A 19304-nucleotide genomic window follows, 5' to 3' on the forward strand; every position below is an offset into this window, starting at 1 on the left:
CGTGGGGAGCTCTGACTTATGATTCAAGTGAAATTTGTCTGCATCCAACAAGGCAAACATAACACTACACAAGCTGGTCTCCCTCAGTTCCCTTCCTAGTTAACTCTGAAATAGCTGATCTCTTTGGGGCCATTACTTCTGTATAAGATGAAACACATCACTTACATTTCGACATCTGGCCAGTGGTTACAAAGGGAATCCAGGCAGCCACATCCAATCTGGATTGCAGGCATCTCTTTGTGTCCCTTCTTTCGCCCTCTCCCCAGTGTGCTGCTGAGCAGCTTGGTGAGTATGAGTGCAGAAATATGGCAACACAGGAGAGTGAATGCAAAACCTTCTAAAACCTTTTTCCTTCTCCAACCAATTTATCATAACATACATCCCTTCGCTGACCAAGTTGGGGTAGGTCTCCATGGCGGGAAGTCAGGAATGTAGATTTATTCATACTTGCTGAAATGGTGGCACGCATCCCAAGGAAGACAAATAGCCTTTTGTGAGATAATGTGCTAACACTGTTCCACCCTAACATGCATCTGTCCTATTATCGCATGACTAATATGGACATAACCCTGCACACTTTTTATCTGACATGCATGTGTATGTCACCCTGATTTGTGTCTCGCTTGGTTGGGTGAAGAAGCCCATGGACTTGTGCCCAGGCAAAACTTGTTGAACTGAGATCAAAATCTGGTGAGTGTTTTTAATTCGCTGCTCGTGCCTGTTTGCAAGGAGTGACTTCAGTTCATAGAAACATTTGCAGAAAGGCTGTTTTTCATTCAGACATTTCTTTAACCATATGTAGAAGAATTCACAGAATAAAAGTATTTGTCATTCACTGTCAACATCACAGTGATTTGTTAGTCACCTTACTCTTTTGGCTAAAAGGGTGGTGGGCATCTGATCAGGAAGAAACCTGCCCTGTGAGTAATCCCATACAATGAGTAATGAATAGCGGATGAATCTTGTTCTTTTACAGCATTTTGATGAATGCTATAAAATTCTGCAACATTTAATGACTAACTAGAAGTAAATAATAATCTGATGCAAATAGCATTATTACTCATTCTGCAGACAGGGAAATTGAGATACAGGGCAAGTCAGTGTTTCTGGATGAGAAGTCCTGGATCCCAATTCAGCAAAGCTTCTGCTAAGCTTAAACAGAAGGCAAAGAGCCCTTCCCATTACTGTACTAAGAGGTCAGTCAGGAGATTTAATTCCACCTGTGCCTCTTCCACAGGTTTCCTGTGTGCGTTTGTCTTCTTCCAGTGAATGGTAGGCAGTGATGTGTCTTTTACAAACCATCTGCTGAGCTTGTGAGGGCTTCAGGGACTGGAAAGATTTTACCTTGGGCACTTAAAATCATAGGATCCAACTCTTCCTGAGTTGGAAGGAACCTGCGAGGACCATCAAAGTCCAACCCCTGGCCTTGAAGAGCTCTTCCCATAAGCAGGACCTTCTCGTGCCTCTGCTGCCAACGTCAGTGGTTAGGAAGAATATTTCCAAATAAATTTTGAGTTGAAACATATTTATTTTCTATTTCTTACAGAATATCTGACTTTCACAATATCAGACCCAAAGAAAGATGAACACTTACTCTTTACAGCCCAGACCTGAAAACTTTTGATTATGAATGTTTTGGACTTTCCATACAAACAGCACATATTGTGACCTCACTATAGTGAAAACTAACCCCAAAAAGACATTAATTAAAATCCAAAAAAATGGATAAACAACCAGTTCCAATTACATTCTGAACACTATTTCCAAATGTACCTCCTTTTTTCAAAGCAAAACAAATCAAGGGCTTCAACTAATATTTAACAATGTTTGTGTCTTACAGAGAAGTGTTTGGGTTGTTTGACATTACTTTGCTGTTTATCTACATGATGAGAAAAGGCAGATTCCTGCTAGTGTTGCAATACCACCCTTCAGAGGTTGTTGGTTTTCCTTTTACACCAGGATGGTTCAAGTCTTACAAGATACTCTCTTTGTAGTTACTCTTTTGCAGCTGATGGTACAATTATGTGCAGGAATCAGTTCTGTCTTTTGGGTTTTATGGATGAACTGTACAAACAATTCTCTCCTTTCCCAATTAAAAAAATATAAAAACATTAACGTGCTACAAAAAAAAAAATTGGAGACACACTATTAGAAAATGGATCCTTGACAAAAATGATGCAGCAACCACTCAAAAGTAGTGGTTTCTTCTGAGCATTTTAAAAAGGTAAATCCATCACGTCTTTTTATGAAGTTTGGTAGGTAATAAATCCAGATTAAACACATGACTTAGGAACTACTCTCCTGCAGAGACCCATGAGGCTCTGCTTTCCCTCAGTAAAGCTGAACTCAACTTAAAATTCTTCCACTCTGCCATCCTCTTCCCCTATCACAAAATGTTTTAATCAAAATAAAAGCTTTGAATACAATTATATGAAGTTGTAACTATTTCTACCAGAAAAAAAATCAATTTTGTTGTGCTATAGTATTTTCATTTTTGTTCCCAAATAACTTTCAAATGGATTTATTTGACACAATAATTGTTTTGAAGAGAAAAAAACAAAACAAAAAAAAACAACAAACAACAAAACAAACCTGAAATTCCATGGTTTGACTGATCAAGCCTTTACTATTATTACATTTCTGTTCCTGGAAAAATTTAAGAGAAAAACTCACTTCGTTGTGATGCAGAACAAGGACTAATTTGTGAATGCTGGAATTCCTCTGAGAATGGAAGTTGTTAGCACAGGGCAGCTCTAATCAGAGCTTTCCACTCACAGCCTCTGCAACTGGAATTGCAGTGGAAGTCGTAGAAACTATATGTCAGTTCAATGCAGAATCACTCTTGTGCAGTCACAGATTCCACTCTCACCGTGATATCTGAATTTTCAAAGCTCTCATTCCAAGGTTCTTCCCATTTTCTTTGCTTTTTGCCTCCACACTCTGCAATATCCATATGCTCTAAATATCCCCAGTAAGTGATCTCTCTACCTTTTAACAATAACATTGCAAATATTTTATTATAATAATAATTTTAATAAGATGGCTTACAAAATGTTTTTTTAAAGGCACAGGTGGTTTTTTGTTGTTGAATCCATAATGCATTTTCTTAGCAATGCAATTATTTTCTTTCTAGGAACACATTTTTTTACATTAAAATAAATATTTTAAACCCCTTTTTATATCTGTATCTGTTCCAGTTGAAGGAAAGAGAAAATAAGAGTTTGCCATTTTAATACCCAGTAGATTTTAAGATCTAGTACAGCTCAGGTGGTTTTTCTCTTGGAAGAGGCAGCTTGATGCTCACTCAGAAGTACAGACCCAAGGCAACCTTTCTGGTGGTCATAAGACCTTATTCACCCTTAAACAGGTGTAAATCAAAAGCATCAAATCAAATCAAATCAGTGGCATTATGGCTTGAAGAAGAACTAGTCCTGCTGAGTCTGCATTACTGCATGATTTGGCAGCAGTGACTGCTTTGCCTGCTGATGAAGACATTTGTTAACAAGGCTGAACCTGAGCTGAAGTGCTTATTTTTGGCATAACATAAATCAGACAATGAGACCTTCCGAACACAACTCACACCTTCCAGTTCCTCTGAACTAGAAGGTGACATGGGAATTTTCACCCTTCATGATAAATCATTCCAGGAAGACATTAAGAGGGTTGGGATGGGGGAGCAGATGAGGGGAAAGCCAATTAATAGCTGGATTACTGTGAAATAAGTACTTTTAGTGGGTTGGCTTTGATGTAGTGAATAGACTCAGGTGCAGAGAAGTGGATTTAATTGCAATGCATGGATTAAGGTACACATGGAGAACAGATTTTCTCTGTGTAGAGTAATTTCTGTTAGTTCATTTCTGATGTATCTTTCTTTTAGTTTACTTTTTGGCTCTTGCACATGTACATATATACATACATGTATATATACACACATATACATATATTATATAAATACTTTTCCCTGATGCTCCTAGAAATTAAGTTCAAAGTGTTGCTTGGAGAATGTTTGAGCACCTGGAACACAAACTTAGTGTAACCCAGCTGAATTACTGTAAATTAAAACATGATGTAAATCAACAGAGATGATGATCATGTTCTGGTCATCAAGTCTCTACTGCTGTGACCAAGTAACAGCCCCAAGATCCAAATTTATTGTGGGATTAAGTTAACTTTTCTTATTTTTAGATGTCAACATCACACCTAATCTTCCTGAGATCCCTTAATAATCAAGAGATATGATTGATGCAGCCCTTTCTACATGTTGATTTTATGATAAGATGAACTTTGCCCTAAAAGTTACTGTTTTCCTCTACTAGTCACAAAGGAAATGTAGCTCAGGCAGAGGTTATGGCTACTGATGATACGCAGATCACAGATACATTCTCAGTACCTCCCACCTGACTCCCATTTAACCACCACAGTCGAAGCCACACCATGACCAGTTGTCCTCCAGGCCCCAGAGCTGATTAGCTTTCTGAGACAGAAGTGAGGATTAGCTCTTTGAATACCACAGCCTGGTAGCCCTGTCTGGGAAGTCAAATAGCTCTGACTTCAGGCTATGAAGACAACATCTAACAGACAACTGAGGCACAGGAGAGGGAGTGATGACAGAAGCTATGTCGTCAGTCTTATCAAAATCCAAAAAGGCTCTGAGTCATAACCCCATTTAGGAAGTAAAACTTTTCTTGATGGGCTCTAGAGTAGCTTTTGAGTTGCTGCAAGCTGTGGTGGGAAGCCACTATCGTTTCCAGCCTCCTAAAGGTTCAGACACATGGAAAATCATCTTAGACCACCTATCTGATCAAATGTCATGTTCTTGGCCCAGTGTGATGCAACCACTAAAGCTCAAGAAAATCAGCAGTGAAAAGTGCTTAGTGCCATTCTGGATTATGTACTAGTACATGATCTTGAAGAGCAGGATGTGAACTCGAGCTTAGGGAAGAATGAGTGGAGGGAAGAAGCCTGTAGGTATATTTGGTTATGATATTTTGCAAAAGGTACATGCCTGAAAGCTGCTGGCAGTGTTCATTCTGCTTTGATTAGTACTTAGGAGTGCAGAACACAGGGTACAACCACACGCAACTTCAGCTCTGACAGTATTTCTTTGTGTGGGAAATTCCCCTGGTTTTGTGTTTTTAATGGAAAACAAAAGATAAATTACTCTTGGGGAGGGTTATTGTCTTTTGACAGAATTTATTAAGCCCTCTGAAGCAAAAGTCTTTCCCTCTGGGCCTTTCCACATCTAACTATGGAGTGAGTGGGAGTGAGTTATAGCCATATGCTATAGGAAGTAATTGAAGGAATGTCAAGAGAAGAGGCAGCAACTTTTATCTGCACTAAACCCACAAACAAATATGATACAATAATCTGGGAAATCTGATTAAAGACTGCTGTAGTCTTTATCCCAATTATACTTTGTAAGGTCTGTTCCTCTATCACCTTGCCTCTCACTTAGAACCATTTACCTGATTCACTCACAACTGTGTGACAGTGACCACCTCCATTCATACCAAGAACACAGCTGGATTCCAACAGGTCATCACAGCGTCTCACTGGAGCCTCTTGTCCAAGACAAAGCATTAAATGGAGATTAAAATACATCAAACTCCACCTAAACTAAGGTTTTCATCTATTTTTTTTTTGGAAATGAACAAAACATATGTATTATTTAACATATACATATACGCACACACATACATGTGATGTTCATACATATATTGCATAAATGAAAATATATGTGTATTGATACATAGATATAGAAATAGAAATTCTCTGCCCAGAGAAGATGTGGGTGCCCCATTCCTGGAGGTGTTTAAGGCCAGGTTGAATGGGGCTTTGAGGAACCTGGTCTAGTGGGTGTGTCCCTGCCCAAAGCAAGGTGATTGGGCCTAGATGATCTTGAAGGTCTCTTCCAATCCAAACCATTCTATGATTCTATAATTCCATTATATCATACATGGTTTTACAAATTAAGATTATATAATATATATTATGGTATCTCATAGTGATAGGTGTTATAATAATGTATTTGTTATATTACAGATTGCAGATTATATGTATTGTTAACACATAATATATTTATTATATGTTATCATAATATATGATTGGCCAAGTCACAAAAACATGTATGCTCAAAAGTCTTGACCTGTTAAAGTGTGAGTGAAATGCAAGCACACATAAACAAACACATGTGGAGAGCTGTACATTACAGAGTATGATGGTGCCAAAACATTTACACGTACATGTCTGCACATGTTTTAGAAGCAAAATATTAATGCTATTTATACATTTTTTTTCATCACTTGTTTGCCAAAAAGCCTCCTCTGAAGGTTAGATTATTAATTTGGGGTCTTGTGGGGGAGTTTAGTGGAAAAGCAGCAACAGAAACTGTGAGATTTTAGCAAACATTAAAAAGTGTCATCTAATAGTCCATCAAACAGCTCTTGTCACACAGATAAACCTTTTATCTCTCTCCCCCAGATTCTAATCGAGGGTACAGTTTGCATGTTTCTTGTGTCACTACAGCAACCAATTCAGCTGGGATTCCCTATGCCCTGGGAAATAAACTCATTTTGACCCAAATGAGCATTTCAGAGCCATGTTTTATCTTTTCCAATTAACATCTTGGTTATCATTTGTTAGTCAAGACAGCAAACGTGTATTTTCTCACCAGAGGGGTGGGTTTCAGAGCAGACTGTATCTGTTTGTTTGGAGGGGTTTGTGTGCAGAGGAAAACCAAATTACTTCACGGGAAATGTGGTTGTAAGACAAAGTTTTCATTGTGATTAAAAAACCCCATTTGAAATACTCTGAAATCTTAGGCCTAAAGAGTAAAATTCCAACATTTTTATTACTTAGGAACGCAGTTTATAACTTTCAGAATAATTTCTATTATCCAAATGTGGTAATGGCAATCTAAAAGAAATTTTTAGATTTCTCATTCTATCATATTCTGACAATATTTTTATGGAGTAAAAAATTGTATCTTTCAGTTTGGCAGTGCACAATCAGTCTGGCCTGAGTTTGCACTCATAACCAAGGGACAAATGTGACATTGTCTCAAGTTAGGGCTTAGCTCTGAAAAAAACCAGAAATAAATCCTTTATGTCTTGTTTTATTGTGAGTCTTATGGCAATGGATAATGGGTTCAATAGTCTTGCATTTTGTATTTTTTCTCATCAACTTTCATTCAGCTGATTCTACTTTCTAGTTTGGATGCTGTTGATAAATAGTTTAAAAGAAGATCTTGGGCTATGACTATACTCACAAACTGAGTGGGGCTTGGGACTGAAGCTTGAGCTAGTTCCAGGATGATTTTCACCCAGATGACTTCCTCTGCCTTGGACCATTTCACTTGCTTGTGGGAGGCCAATAAAACAATTCCACATTTAAAATTTTCAGCATTTCTTTATTTTTTTTCTGGAGTATTTGAATGCTTGGGCATGTACTAATGAGCAAAACAAGCCCAAATTAGAAGGAGTGGTTGGACGTCACCTGCTGAGCAACATCCTCAGAATACTCACCTGATTGTCCTCACCTCTCTTGTATACAAGAGAGAAACAGGAACTTTTTGGCAGGTTTGTGAAGATATGTGTGATGTTTGTGATGTATTTGCATGTTTACTTCCAGATGAGATGAAGTTTTGTGATGCAGCTCCCTCCTCCAACTCAAGGTTAAGGCAGCCTCAGCTGGATGTGTCCTGGAGAAGGAGCTACTTACTTTTCCTTACCACAAGAGGGGATTTCCCTTCTCTTCTCACCAACTGATTGAAGAGGTTTTTAGGAATTTTATTTTCCTTAAGCATTGTTCTTATTAAAAATAGTTCACCACCTTAGGCCATAAAAGAAATTCTCTTCTGATCAGGCCTCCTGCCTCAAGCGACTAAATAAATAGCATCTGTTTGATGTAGCAAATGTGAAAGCTGCATGTTTACTTCTTCACTTTTAAAAAAAAATAATAGCAGCTACTTTTTTCTTCCCCAAGGTTCATGTTGTTGTAAAATAAACAGATGTTGGGGGGAGAAATGTATACATTATAAAGGTTTAAAATACTCCCAGTCACCCTGATTAACAGGCTTAACACAGGCTGATAAGGGAGCAGAAGATATCAATAGTCACTGGCTTTGTTTTTGTTTTATCTTTTCTACTGTAAAATGTCTGGCATTGCCAAAAAAATAAAACCTGCTCTGAAAGCCAGACATCTGTTTTCAGAGCTTTTGAGACTACAAGCATGAAATATAGTAAATATATAAGAAAAAACTCTAGCAAAGAGTCCCGTCCCCCCCTTTGAATAGGAAGAGCTAAAAGAAAATCAAATCCAAATAAAAGTGGGAAACAACTTTATGAACCAAGGTTCCTCTTTAAAGCCAATGGTTTATGTGGAATATATGTGAGCTTCAGTTTTCAAACCTGAGCTTGTTCTTAGCAGTTCACAAAGACCTTCTGGAGGGGCTCCCTCCTCAGCATCTTCTTCTAGAGCTGCACAGAATTTAAGTCTGCTCTGGTGTCATCATGTTTCTGTGTCACTGGCCCATCTGAGCATCTCATAGTGGGGGATTAAATGGAGGGATGAGTAAGATTGCTTGCCTTATTTTCCCTCTCATTTTCTTCCACTCTGAGGAAGTAAAAATGAAAGCAGAAACTGATCATCCCAGTGCAGACTCCTACTGTTTCTGATCTCATCCAGCATAGCAAAACCGTTAGAAATTCACACCTTGGATTCAGATGGATCTGCAGCAGCTGTGACTGATGTGGGCCCAAGAATGACCACAGATATCAGTCACCTTTTGAAAGAAAAACAGCCATGGCCATGCTGCCCATTTAATGTATCCAGGCAGGGTGCCTGAGTGTTGGGGTTACTCTGAGGGATCTTTGAGGATCTGGTGCAAAATCCCACTGAAGTCCATAGGTTACCACTGACTTTGAAATAAGAGCCAAGGCAGTTTCAAAGTCCTGGGACCTGTTATTGGCATTTTTGTCACACATGCATTCATTCAGTCTTTTCCTAAGTTATTGTTTTAATATAGGCAGGCTTGAATTGTTCCACTCCTTTCCTTTGAATAATTTTTTTTTGCTTGATTTTCCTTCCTTGAGTAGACCCAATTTATGTGTGCATTTGCTAACATGCAACTTTGCAGACATTAAACAGATGGAAATTATATTTTTATTATACAGTACAAGTATCCAGGTAAGGTGAGCTGTACAGGTTTTCAGAAAAGGGCCACAACTCAGTTCCTTCTTGCAGACTTATTGTTTCCTTAAATCATTAAACTGTTTAATTGTATAATAAATATTTTACCAGCTTCTATATTATATAGGGCAATTCAGTTCAGTGATATGGCCCATTTTAATTTTAATATTTAATGTATAATTATCTAGTTACTACCATTAAGAAGTTTTGCTGCTCTGAAAGAATAGGCTTGACTACACAACAATGAAACACTTCATTTATTAGCAAAGTGTGAGCAAGTTATTCTTCACCTATAAATATTTCCCATGTAAACCATGATTTCTAGTGATTTGTAACATAATCTGTGAGAAAGCTCAGAAAGAACTTTAAATCCTATTCTCTCCTGCTGCCTGTATTCACCATTTATCAACACAGATTTTGAATGCTCTGCACTTCCCATCCACTGACAAGATGACAGGAATTTTATAGCACAAGACCAGCATAATTACAGGAAGAAACAGAAGTTGCTGGAAAGGAGGTGAGTGAAGATGTTGGGACAGAAAGTCCTCAAGCTTGGACTTATCCTGCTTTTTTATACAAACAGAAGAAAGGTACATCTGGCACCTGCCTCCCAGGGGAGTTTGGAAGAAGCAAATAAGGACTGCAGGTTAACCATGAGCACGGGTGACACCCCTGCTGATCTGTAGAGGTTTTGATGATATTAAAATGCAGAGGTCTTGAAAAAGCTACTGCTTCACCCTTACAGAAACCAGGGAGACCTGGGGTTAAGATTCTTTATTTATAGACATTATCCAAATAGTTTTATGATGATTTTACACATTCAAAATCTAACACAATTTTGTCTTCATCTGTTGGTATCCAGTTACAGATTAGTAGTATATGCTGTATTGAAAAGTTCCCTCTTAGAATTACCCTCCCTCACCTTAATTGAGAGAAAATATATAATTCCAGTTCATATAAAAACATAAGCTGTATTCATTAAAAAATATTTGGGATACTTTTACCTTAAAAATGCCTACCCTTACAAATCAGAAAGGCACAAATACATGTGTAATAGCGCATATATAAAATTTGCTAAAAATTTGATTTCCACATGCATGATTAATTGTTTTCAAGTGGAAATCTCTCTCTAGTAAGTAGTTTAGGGTTAGAAAACCAGGCTTCAAAGGAATTTGGTATGCCTTCTTCACCTTTGAGATTCAAACACTGGAGCCAGGATTGAAAACCAAGGTATTTCAGGTGTCTGCATTTAAAAGACTTTGTTTATGTTAAGGCTTAGGTCACCTTAGTAGGTATGTTTTAATGAAAACATTACCTCTCTGTGACCTTTGGGATTTGAAGGTGAAAATGCAGTCACTGGAAAAAGGAATCCTAATTGTCATGGATGAAATCTTCGGCATTAAAGACATTGTTTCTCATCCTTGTGAGTGACTTGCTGCAACAATAGTTTGCTCACTTCACAGAAGAGGTAACACAGTGGCTTGTGATTTGTCTTCTTCCCCAGAAAACACAAGTCTGAAACATTAACGAAATTACAGCCTGGCTTCAAAAATATTTGAAGACAGATCTTTAAAATGGTCATGCTAATTTTTTCTCTAAATAGCTCAGCCTTGACATGTACTGCTCAAATATGAATAGAATTTGTGCTGATACCTGTGTTTTACAGGACATTCGCTGTTGTTGGTGATTTATTTTATTCCCTGTTGCTCAATAAATAATATCCAGGCATTAAAACAAAATAAGGTAGAGCAATAACACACTTTCTATAACCATAGTAATTTATCAATTATGCCAGACATCTGGGACAGAGGTTCTTTATGTCAAATATTAAATCTATTTAGCAGTTTATTTGTAACATATTTGCAACTTCAAAAAGAAAGGAAGAAGCAAAATAGAGTGGGGTTTTTTCCTACATTTTTTGCATTAATGAAACTAACAGCCCTTGTGCATTTGCAATAAGTCAATTGAAGTAAATGACTTTTTATGAGTGTTATTAACTTCAGTTGTCACTGGAATGTCAGCAACAAGTTATTCACTGCATTTCAAACTGGATCTTTTAAGTACAATAACATCAAAACTACTGAAATCCAAACCTTTATTTTTTCTTACAGAGAACAGGGAGGGTGGAAAGGATCTGTCGGTTGCCTAAATTCAGGTCAAGGCAAAGTGGGAGGAAAAAAAAGCTAATGTTTCAAAATCATCATTTTACACTAGTTTAAAAGCCTGAGTGATGAGCGAAATACATCTTATTTCCACTTAAGTCTTGTACAGACTGAAGAGAAAGATGGGTTTGTGACCCTTGCTCATGTTACGTATCTACAACAAAATCCAAAACAAAACAGGACTCAGCAACACCTATCTTCTGGCATGTGAGGGAGCCTGATGTGGGAGGTGAGCAAACAGAGACTGCATTTCTCTCTGAACCCAAGCTCACGCTGTCCAGGCATTTCCCAGCCTGGAGAGCAGCCAGCCTCAGGCTGGAAGTGACACAGACCCATTAGTGCTGTTGAAAGGCGAAACGTGGACACTGGGGCTTTGTCTGCACCATGAAACTCACAGGTCTCCTGGGCAAAGCTTTGGGACAGCTCAGTGGAAGGACTGCTCTCTACGAACAGCATGGGTAAGATCATTACCAGCTTTGGGTGCCTCCTTTCCAACACAATTCCAGCAGGTCTCCAACATCACCACAGAATCACTGGCTTATTAAGGATTGAAAAGACCACTGATTCCAATTATTACCCAGTACTGCCAGGCCGACTAACACATTCCTAAGCACCACATCTACATGTTTTTCGAATGCATCCAGGGATGGTGATTCCATCACTTCCCAGAGCAGCCTGTTCCAATGCTTGACCACCCTTTCAGGGAGGAATTTTTTCCTAATGTCTAATCTAAGCCTCCCTTGGCATAACTTGAGGCCATTTGTTCTCATCCTGTTACCTGAGAAAAAAGTTCAACCCCCACCTGTCTACAACCTTTTTTCAGGTAGTTGTAAAGAGCAATAAGGTTCCACATGGGCTTCCTTTTCTCCAGACTGAGCCCCCCAGCTCCCTCAGACTTGTGCTCCATTTTTCCCTGTCTCAAATATGTGTCATTGTAATACCACTGGAAAGGAGGAATGGTAGGAAGCACCTTGTACAATTCTAGTTTGAAGGAAAGACTGGGAAAGGAAGAGGGATAGAGTCAGGCAATGAGACCTGGTCCTAATGGATACAGCAGGTGAAGGGACAAGGCCAAGGCAGAAAAAAAATCTCCCAATATAGGGGATGCAGCAGGTTGGGCTGCAAATAATGTGCATTTGCAGCCACAACTCTCTCCCATTCAAAAAACCCCATGCACGGAAATGTCATTTTGCCAGTCAGTAGCCCCTTCACACAGCTCCTGTTCTCCTACCCCTGAGACCAGCTCTTGGGTAAGACTGTCTGTCTGTCTCAGTTTCTTGATCTGGAAAAGGAACGAATTTCCTAAACTATTTCTGGGTCTTGACTGAGTGCCTGCTTCTGCTCTTACACTGGTTATGCCAGGAACAGGCAAGGTTCTCAAGGCAGGCAAGAGTCCAAGACTACAGCTAGAAGGTGAGCTGCAAGAAGGTGAAAAGGTAAGAGAAGAGCTCAGACAAGGATAAGATATGTCTGTAACATGTTTAGCTTTAAAGTAGCTTCCTCAGGCATCGCTGGCAGCAGGGAGCTGAGCAGAGTTACCATCATGCTCCTTCACCAGGCTTTGCAATTTGGGCTTTTCTCTGCACTCTCCTGCATGCACTACCCAAACAAGTCAGCTGGAATTACCTCAGAGGTATCCACACGTGGTGCAGTCACACCTTGTCCTGCCCTAAGTCACAAGAATGGAAAATATCTACAGCTTCTTCCTGGAATGAGAAAAATAGTCTTTCCCAGTTCATTAAGGTCAGGACACCGCTGGAAGCTTGAAGAGGCAGGAAGTTTTAGCTTTGAAACTTCTTTATACAAGGGAAAAGAGTTCTTTGTGTTTGGCAGGAGAACAACAAAAGTCACTGCTTTAATAACGTTCTAATAATATGTAATATTATATACATTTGGCTAGTAAAATGCACCACAAATTGCTTTCGTTGAGCACTTGAGACAAACATTATAAGGAAGGAAGTCCAGTACAGGGCCAAATATGCAATTAGCTGCCACCCTGAAGCAGGATTTGAGATTGGTGTATTATCTTTTCAGGATTAAAGAAGTGGCAGTTAAAAATAGGAAGCCATAATTAAAAACAAAAAGGCCAAAAGATTTAAGAGTACTTGTGGTGAAGCTCCTCACACATGACACAAATTAGTGTGCTGCCCAGACAGAAAGAAGCAGGGAGGTGAAAAGAGCAAGGAATCTGATCTTGTCTTAAAGCTGGCGGGATCCTACGGGCAAAATTGCCTGACCACGTGAAGTCATACGGTGGTAGCCCAGGCAAAACTGCCTCCTTCAAGTAATTTCCATGACAGTGAATTTATAGGAGCACCCATTTTCTTGGTTGCCTTTCAAGTCAATTGTAATAGTCCTGGAGGCTTCAGTGGCATTTGACTTCAGTTTTCGTTTGAATCCACCAGCAATTTTGCCATCAACTTTGGTGTAAACAAGATCAGGATCTAAATCACTGGGGAAGGTTTTCGGCCAGTATAAAATTGCCTTCATTACAAGATAGGGTTGTAGCAATTCCAAACTCAAGCTGCAACAATTTGCACCATAGAGTTATGACAACTCTGCCTTAGGGGCAGGATAAATTGCCCCATACAGGAATGGCATTTTTTATCTGTATAAGATCTGTCCCTTGTTTTAGAAACTTAGGTGGAGCTTGCAATCACATGCATTAAATATTTCTTTCCATTCGATTGAATCCAGCAGGACTTTTGTCACTCACAATATGTGGGACAACATTCAGCTCTTAATCAAATAAAGGGAGAAAAAGCATCTATATGAAAGGACATGTTTCAAAAGAGGAAAAAGTGTCAAGACTATTGAATCAGCCTTTGTTTACTGGTGATGTGATTACACACAGCAAGAGGGTAAGATTTTAAATTAATATAAATGTTAAATTCTTTTCTCTGGCCTGACACTTTTATTACCTTTATTAAAAAGTCAACAAAATGACAATAATTTAAAAAATGGATTCTGAGGGGGGGAGGGGGAGGGAAGGAAGAAAAGCACAAAGGCTCATGTGCCAAAGAAGACTTATGCTTGCATGAGCTGAAGGTTGATGTCAGTCAAATTTCACTGAAGAAAATATATATAAACATGACGTAACTCTGACAAGCTGGGCTTTGTATGTTGGCAAAAGTTTAAGAAAATACTCGTGTACACAGGCACACACACACAAACATGTATCTATATTGTGTATTGGGTTTAAAGGTTTATTGCTCCACAAAACTCATTGAAAGAGATTATGTGTCTCTTCTTGTCTCTGTTTAAAAATAGAGCACTTATATGTGTTTTTTATTAGCTTGTTTTAGGATTACCTTAATCCTGCCCAAAATTTTTTCACCACTTCCCCCTAGTGCAATTTGCAATGGTAATCTGTTTATGAAGGGTAATGTTAGAATAACTGTAAATATCTTTCCAACACAACCCAAACAATAAAAACAAAAGCTGCAGCTTAGGGAAGCTTTGGTGTGCCGAAACCCAAGCTCAGTTAAGCAAACCCTGCTATGGATAACAATCCAAATCATGTCACTGAACCATGGGAAGTTGCAAAGTGTGGGATAAACATGAAGAAACTTCTGCTTGCTGGGAAAATTCTGCCCTTATTTCATTTTCATGTGGTCTCATGGGTAAAACTGAGAATGATTTGGATCCTTATGTGGTTTTCCACATAGATGTAGTTGTTTATCCAAAAGATGAAAATAACCTGCTTTTTCATTATCTTATTTGGAAAGGAGTTTGCAGACATTTTTAAAATTTATTTTAATATGATCTTTTTTTAATAAACCTGGTGAAATCTGCTGAGCTTGTGTGTAGATCAGTTAATGGATACAGATATGGATATAGATGCTCCGTGTTGTATCGAAGCATCCAAGTTCCCTCCTGCCCTGATCAGAGATAGATAGGGGTGTGTTATACCTCCCTATTTAATCCATGTACACCGCCTTCCTTCACATGGAAATTTCACAGGGACTTTAAGAGTTCCGTGTCTACTTGAGATTCATGTCTGTTCAGCATCACATCACAGCTAAAGCATCCCAGGCCTACTAGTTTAGACATAGCTTGGATGTCTTGCAGAGACAAATTACCACTTAAAATATGGTTAAAATCAACCCATTTAATAAATAAATAAAATAATAACTTCACCTATTTGGAACAGAAAGCCTGATAATGAGTAGTTTAATCTAAACTGTCAAGTCCAAGAGCAAAGAAACTCTATTTACCTTGTCTGTAAGCTGGATTCAGGGAAATTTGTGTTGCCAGTGAATCCAGTAGCTGTTGGATCACAATCTCTTCAAAGTAAATATTAAGCCAGGAACCAAAAAAAAACCATGGGCACACTTTTTTGTGTGATGAATTGCCTTGTTGTACCTACTGTCCAGCTACCAACCACATGGTAAAACAGTGGTGGGTAGGATAGAATAGCATGGGGAAAATGCATCTTTTCCTTATAGATTCTTCTGTTTGATTTTTCAGTCAAAATCAATATTTAAGTTCTAATTTAGGCTTTCATCTGCAGGAAATGCTAATCACAGACTCTGGATCTCAGTATGTCCAGCTGCAAAACAGAGAACACAAATATGCGCACAGTGGCATCAATGGGCACAAGAGATGCTTACGAAGTATCCAGGTGTTTCAGAGGGAAAGGCAATCTCCAAAGCAAAGAAGAAAACCCCAAACTTCCACATTTAGAGGGTAAACTGAAGGATGTGCATCTTGATAAAACTCCAGAAGCTGGTTTTCAATTCTCGAGGTGCTATATTTAGCTTGGAATTTTCCATAAGAATCAAATGTGGGAGTGAGGATATGTCCAAAACTACCTCTGTCCCTTGTCAGCTTAGACTCAAGGAAGAGAGTAGCCTGGAGCAGTGAGACCCACTTAGATCTTTGAGAAAATATATCTGCATTAGAATAATACACTTCTCTCCGTTTCACCCTCCCTTCTTCACATATCCCTTCTTCACCTTCAGAATAAATGGTCTGGCCTTCCAGGTGCTGCCATACAGACAACACAAAGTTCTCCCTCAGAATTTTCTCAATAGCAGAATAAATCTTCCTGAAGTGGAAGAATTAAAAATACACTTGGTCAGAGAAGAGGATGAGATGAAGGAGGGGAGGAGGAAAAGGTGGACTCATTAATCCACTCTAATAATAAATCCTTATCACTTATGCATTTCTCCTTCAGCCTCCATGTTCTGTATTTAAATACATCTGCTTCACACGTGCTTTGCCAATTAGCTGGTGATATTAACTGTTCAGCACTATCTACTAACACATGGTACTGCTGAACGGCATGAGAGACAAGCTTGACCAGGAGAAATAGTCATTCATGAGACACACGTTTCCCTCTATAACTCCGAGGTAGGAAGATAGGAAAGTGGCACAGCAATTGACCTAGGTTGTACATCAAGGCTAAATAGACACAGAGTAAATTACAGACAAGTGAGACAAGCTACTAACTGTTCTTTTAGCAGCCCATAATGCCAGTAATTCTATTACAATGATTGCTGGTTATGCAATGCAATTGCAATGCAAATTTTTCTCTTTTTTTACATTTTTTTTTCATCTGTCTGTCTCTCAGTCTGTCTGCATCGTGAAGTCTGTAGCCCAGTGATGGAACAGATACATATAGCTATTGCAGCAGGGGAGGTTTTTAGACTGAATAATGAGAAAAATTTCTTCATAAAACAATTATCAAGTACTGAAAGAGCTGGCCAGGAACATGGTTGAGCCACCAAACCTGGTGGGATTTTAAATTTGTGTAAGGCCTGGTGCTTACAGTCATGGTTTAGTGGTGGACTTAGTGCTGGGATAAAGCCTGGACTCAAAGTTCTTAAGGATCTTTTCCAACCTAAGTGATTCTATGATTCTGTACTGATTCTATGTATGTATGGGACAGAAAGGGTCATTGTGATCTTCTTGCAAGAAACACTCACAAACCACATAAGCAGAGATTTTCCCTGAACGGATTCCTTCTTTACCTCGAGAGCAACATCAAAACTGTTTGTCTCATCCGTCATGCCATAGAAAAAGATATCTCAGGATTGAAATGATTTTAATATCTTGCAATGTGATAATGCAAAAGCATTTGAAATTCAGGTGCATAACATCAAATTAGTTCTAGAATAGCAGCTATTCTTAGACATCTCAATTAAGCCTTAGTTCTGTACTACTTATAAGGAGAGCTTGGACGCCCAGATCATCTAAATCAGCTAAATACAGGTATCTTAAATTGGGAGCTGCAACATACCCCTTCCATTGCCTATTAACACATATATTCCTAACTGAAATCACTCAGGATGTCCTGCTTGTCTTTTCATTCCTTCCCCAGAAAAATTTGGGTGTCTCCTGGATTTTTTATCATTTCTACTGGTCTTATGTAGATGTTTCAGATGCCCTACGACAAATCAGCAAGTAAACTGAATACCCAGAATTACACTGGGAGATTAGCTATCATACTTCCAAGTTAAAAATAAGCTCAGCCATGGAGAAACAGCTTGTGGCAATGGACAGAGGCATGAAACAAGAAGAGTAAGAAATTAGATTTCTTGCCTGCCCATCACTTATTTCTTGCATGCTAATGGTTGGTTGCATTCACTGTCCACCTCAGTTTACTCATGTAACAACTGACTTCTTCTGGAGGATATTGGTGATAAAATGTGGAATTTTGGTTTGGTGATACTGTTGTTAAGGAGGGTTTGCTGCCTCGACTTGCAAGTCACTAAAGGCAGGTTTCATCTTTCTTATTTTATAGCCATCCTTAAGTAGCCATGTCAGCCAGTGAGGTCACTAAATAAGTGCCTACAGCAAGAGGGCAGAATAAGCCTCTGGAAGTGCCTTTCTGCCTTGAAGATCTCTAGAAGTCTGAATTAGCATAGGTGAGATTGAATGACTATTTAGAAAACTGAGGGAAATAAAATAACGATATGTCCTTTCCCCTTTCTTCATCTTTCATTTATTTGCTTGTCTCATGGTACATAAGGAGGTAAAGACACATGCAAAGTGAAGGCTAAAGGGCATTCCTATCACAGCCAGTACACAACATGGCCACGCTCTGATCAGTCTGACTTCTTTTCTCCTGTTTATAAGGGCATATCAGAGAGCAACTGTGAAAATGCTGAACTACAGCTAGAAGCAAGGGAGTAACTGCTATCTGGCAAGGTATTTACATTAAAAAGTGTAATTCTGGCAATGTTTTAACCTCTTGAAAGAAAAATGTCATTGAGATACCCATAGAGATCTCTCTTCCAGTACTGATCAGTGTTAATTTGCTGCTAACTCTCTTCAAATCATAAAACATTTAGCTCAGCAGAGTTACAATGCATACACAAAGCCATGTTCTCATTTAGTTGCTTTTTAGGCCCTAAGAAAGTCAAACCCCAAAAGAAGTAAAAAGCAATGCCAAAAATATTATTTAAATTATTAAATGGAAAGAAAATTGTGTTCAATTCCACTGTGAATTTAAAACCAGGAACAAATTTTTATTATTTTGTGAATTTTCACAGTGTAATTATTGACAGACCGTAAAGCTAAGTGAAGTTGCTTGGAGAATTTGGCAAATGAGAACCAGGCTTGTTCTCATTGTTTGAGTCACTGGCGTGTGGAAACAAAAAATGAAGAAATAAAAACATCTAACTTCCAAGAAGAATAGTTGCTGCCTTCGGATGTCATCAGAGAATCTGTTTACAAATAGGTGGATCAAGGTTGCCTAAACACAGGTGCCTGGACTCTTTGAGTACCCTGGGGACGTTAAGAGAGCTCCATGACATGTTGAAGGATTTGGGGTAGACCTGTACCACCCTGCAATTTCAGCAGCTGCTGATAGTGCAATACCTCCTATACATGTCCAAAATGCTTGTGCTTAGGCAAATAAATCCTACTCAGTATGTCAAAATGAAAACCCAGCAATTATTTGGAATTAAAACCTATTCTACATACACAGCTGAGCATGAACATTGT

Source organism: Pithys albifrons, chromosome 3, assembly GCF_047495875.1.
Source record: "Pithys albifrons albifrons isolate INPA30051 chromosome 3, PitAlb_v1, whole genome shotgun sequence".
In the NCBI taxonomy this organism is placed as follows: Eukaryota; Metazoa; Chordata; class Aves; order Passeriformes; family Thamnophilidae; genus Pithys; species Pithys albifrons.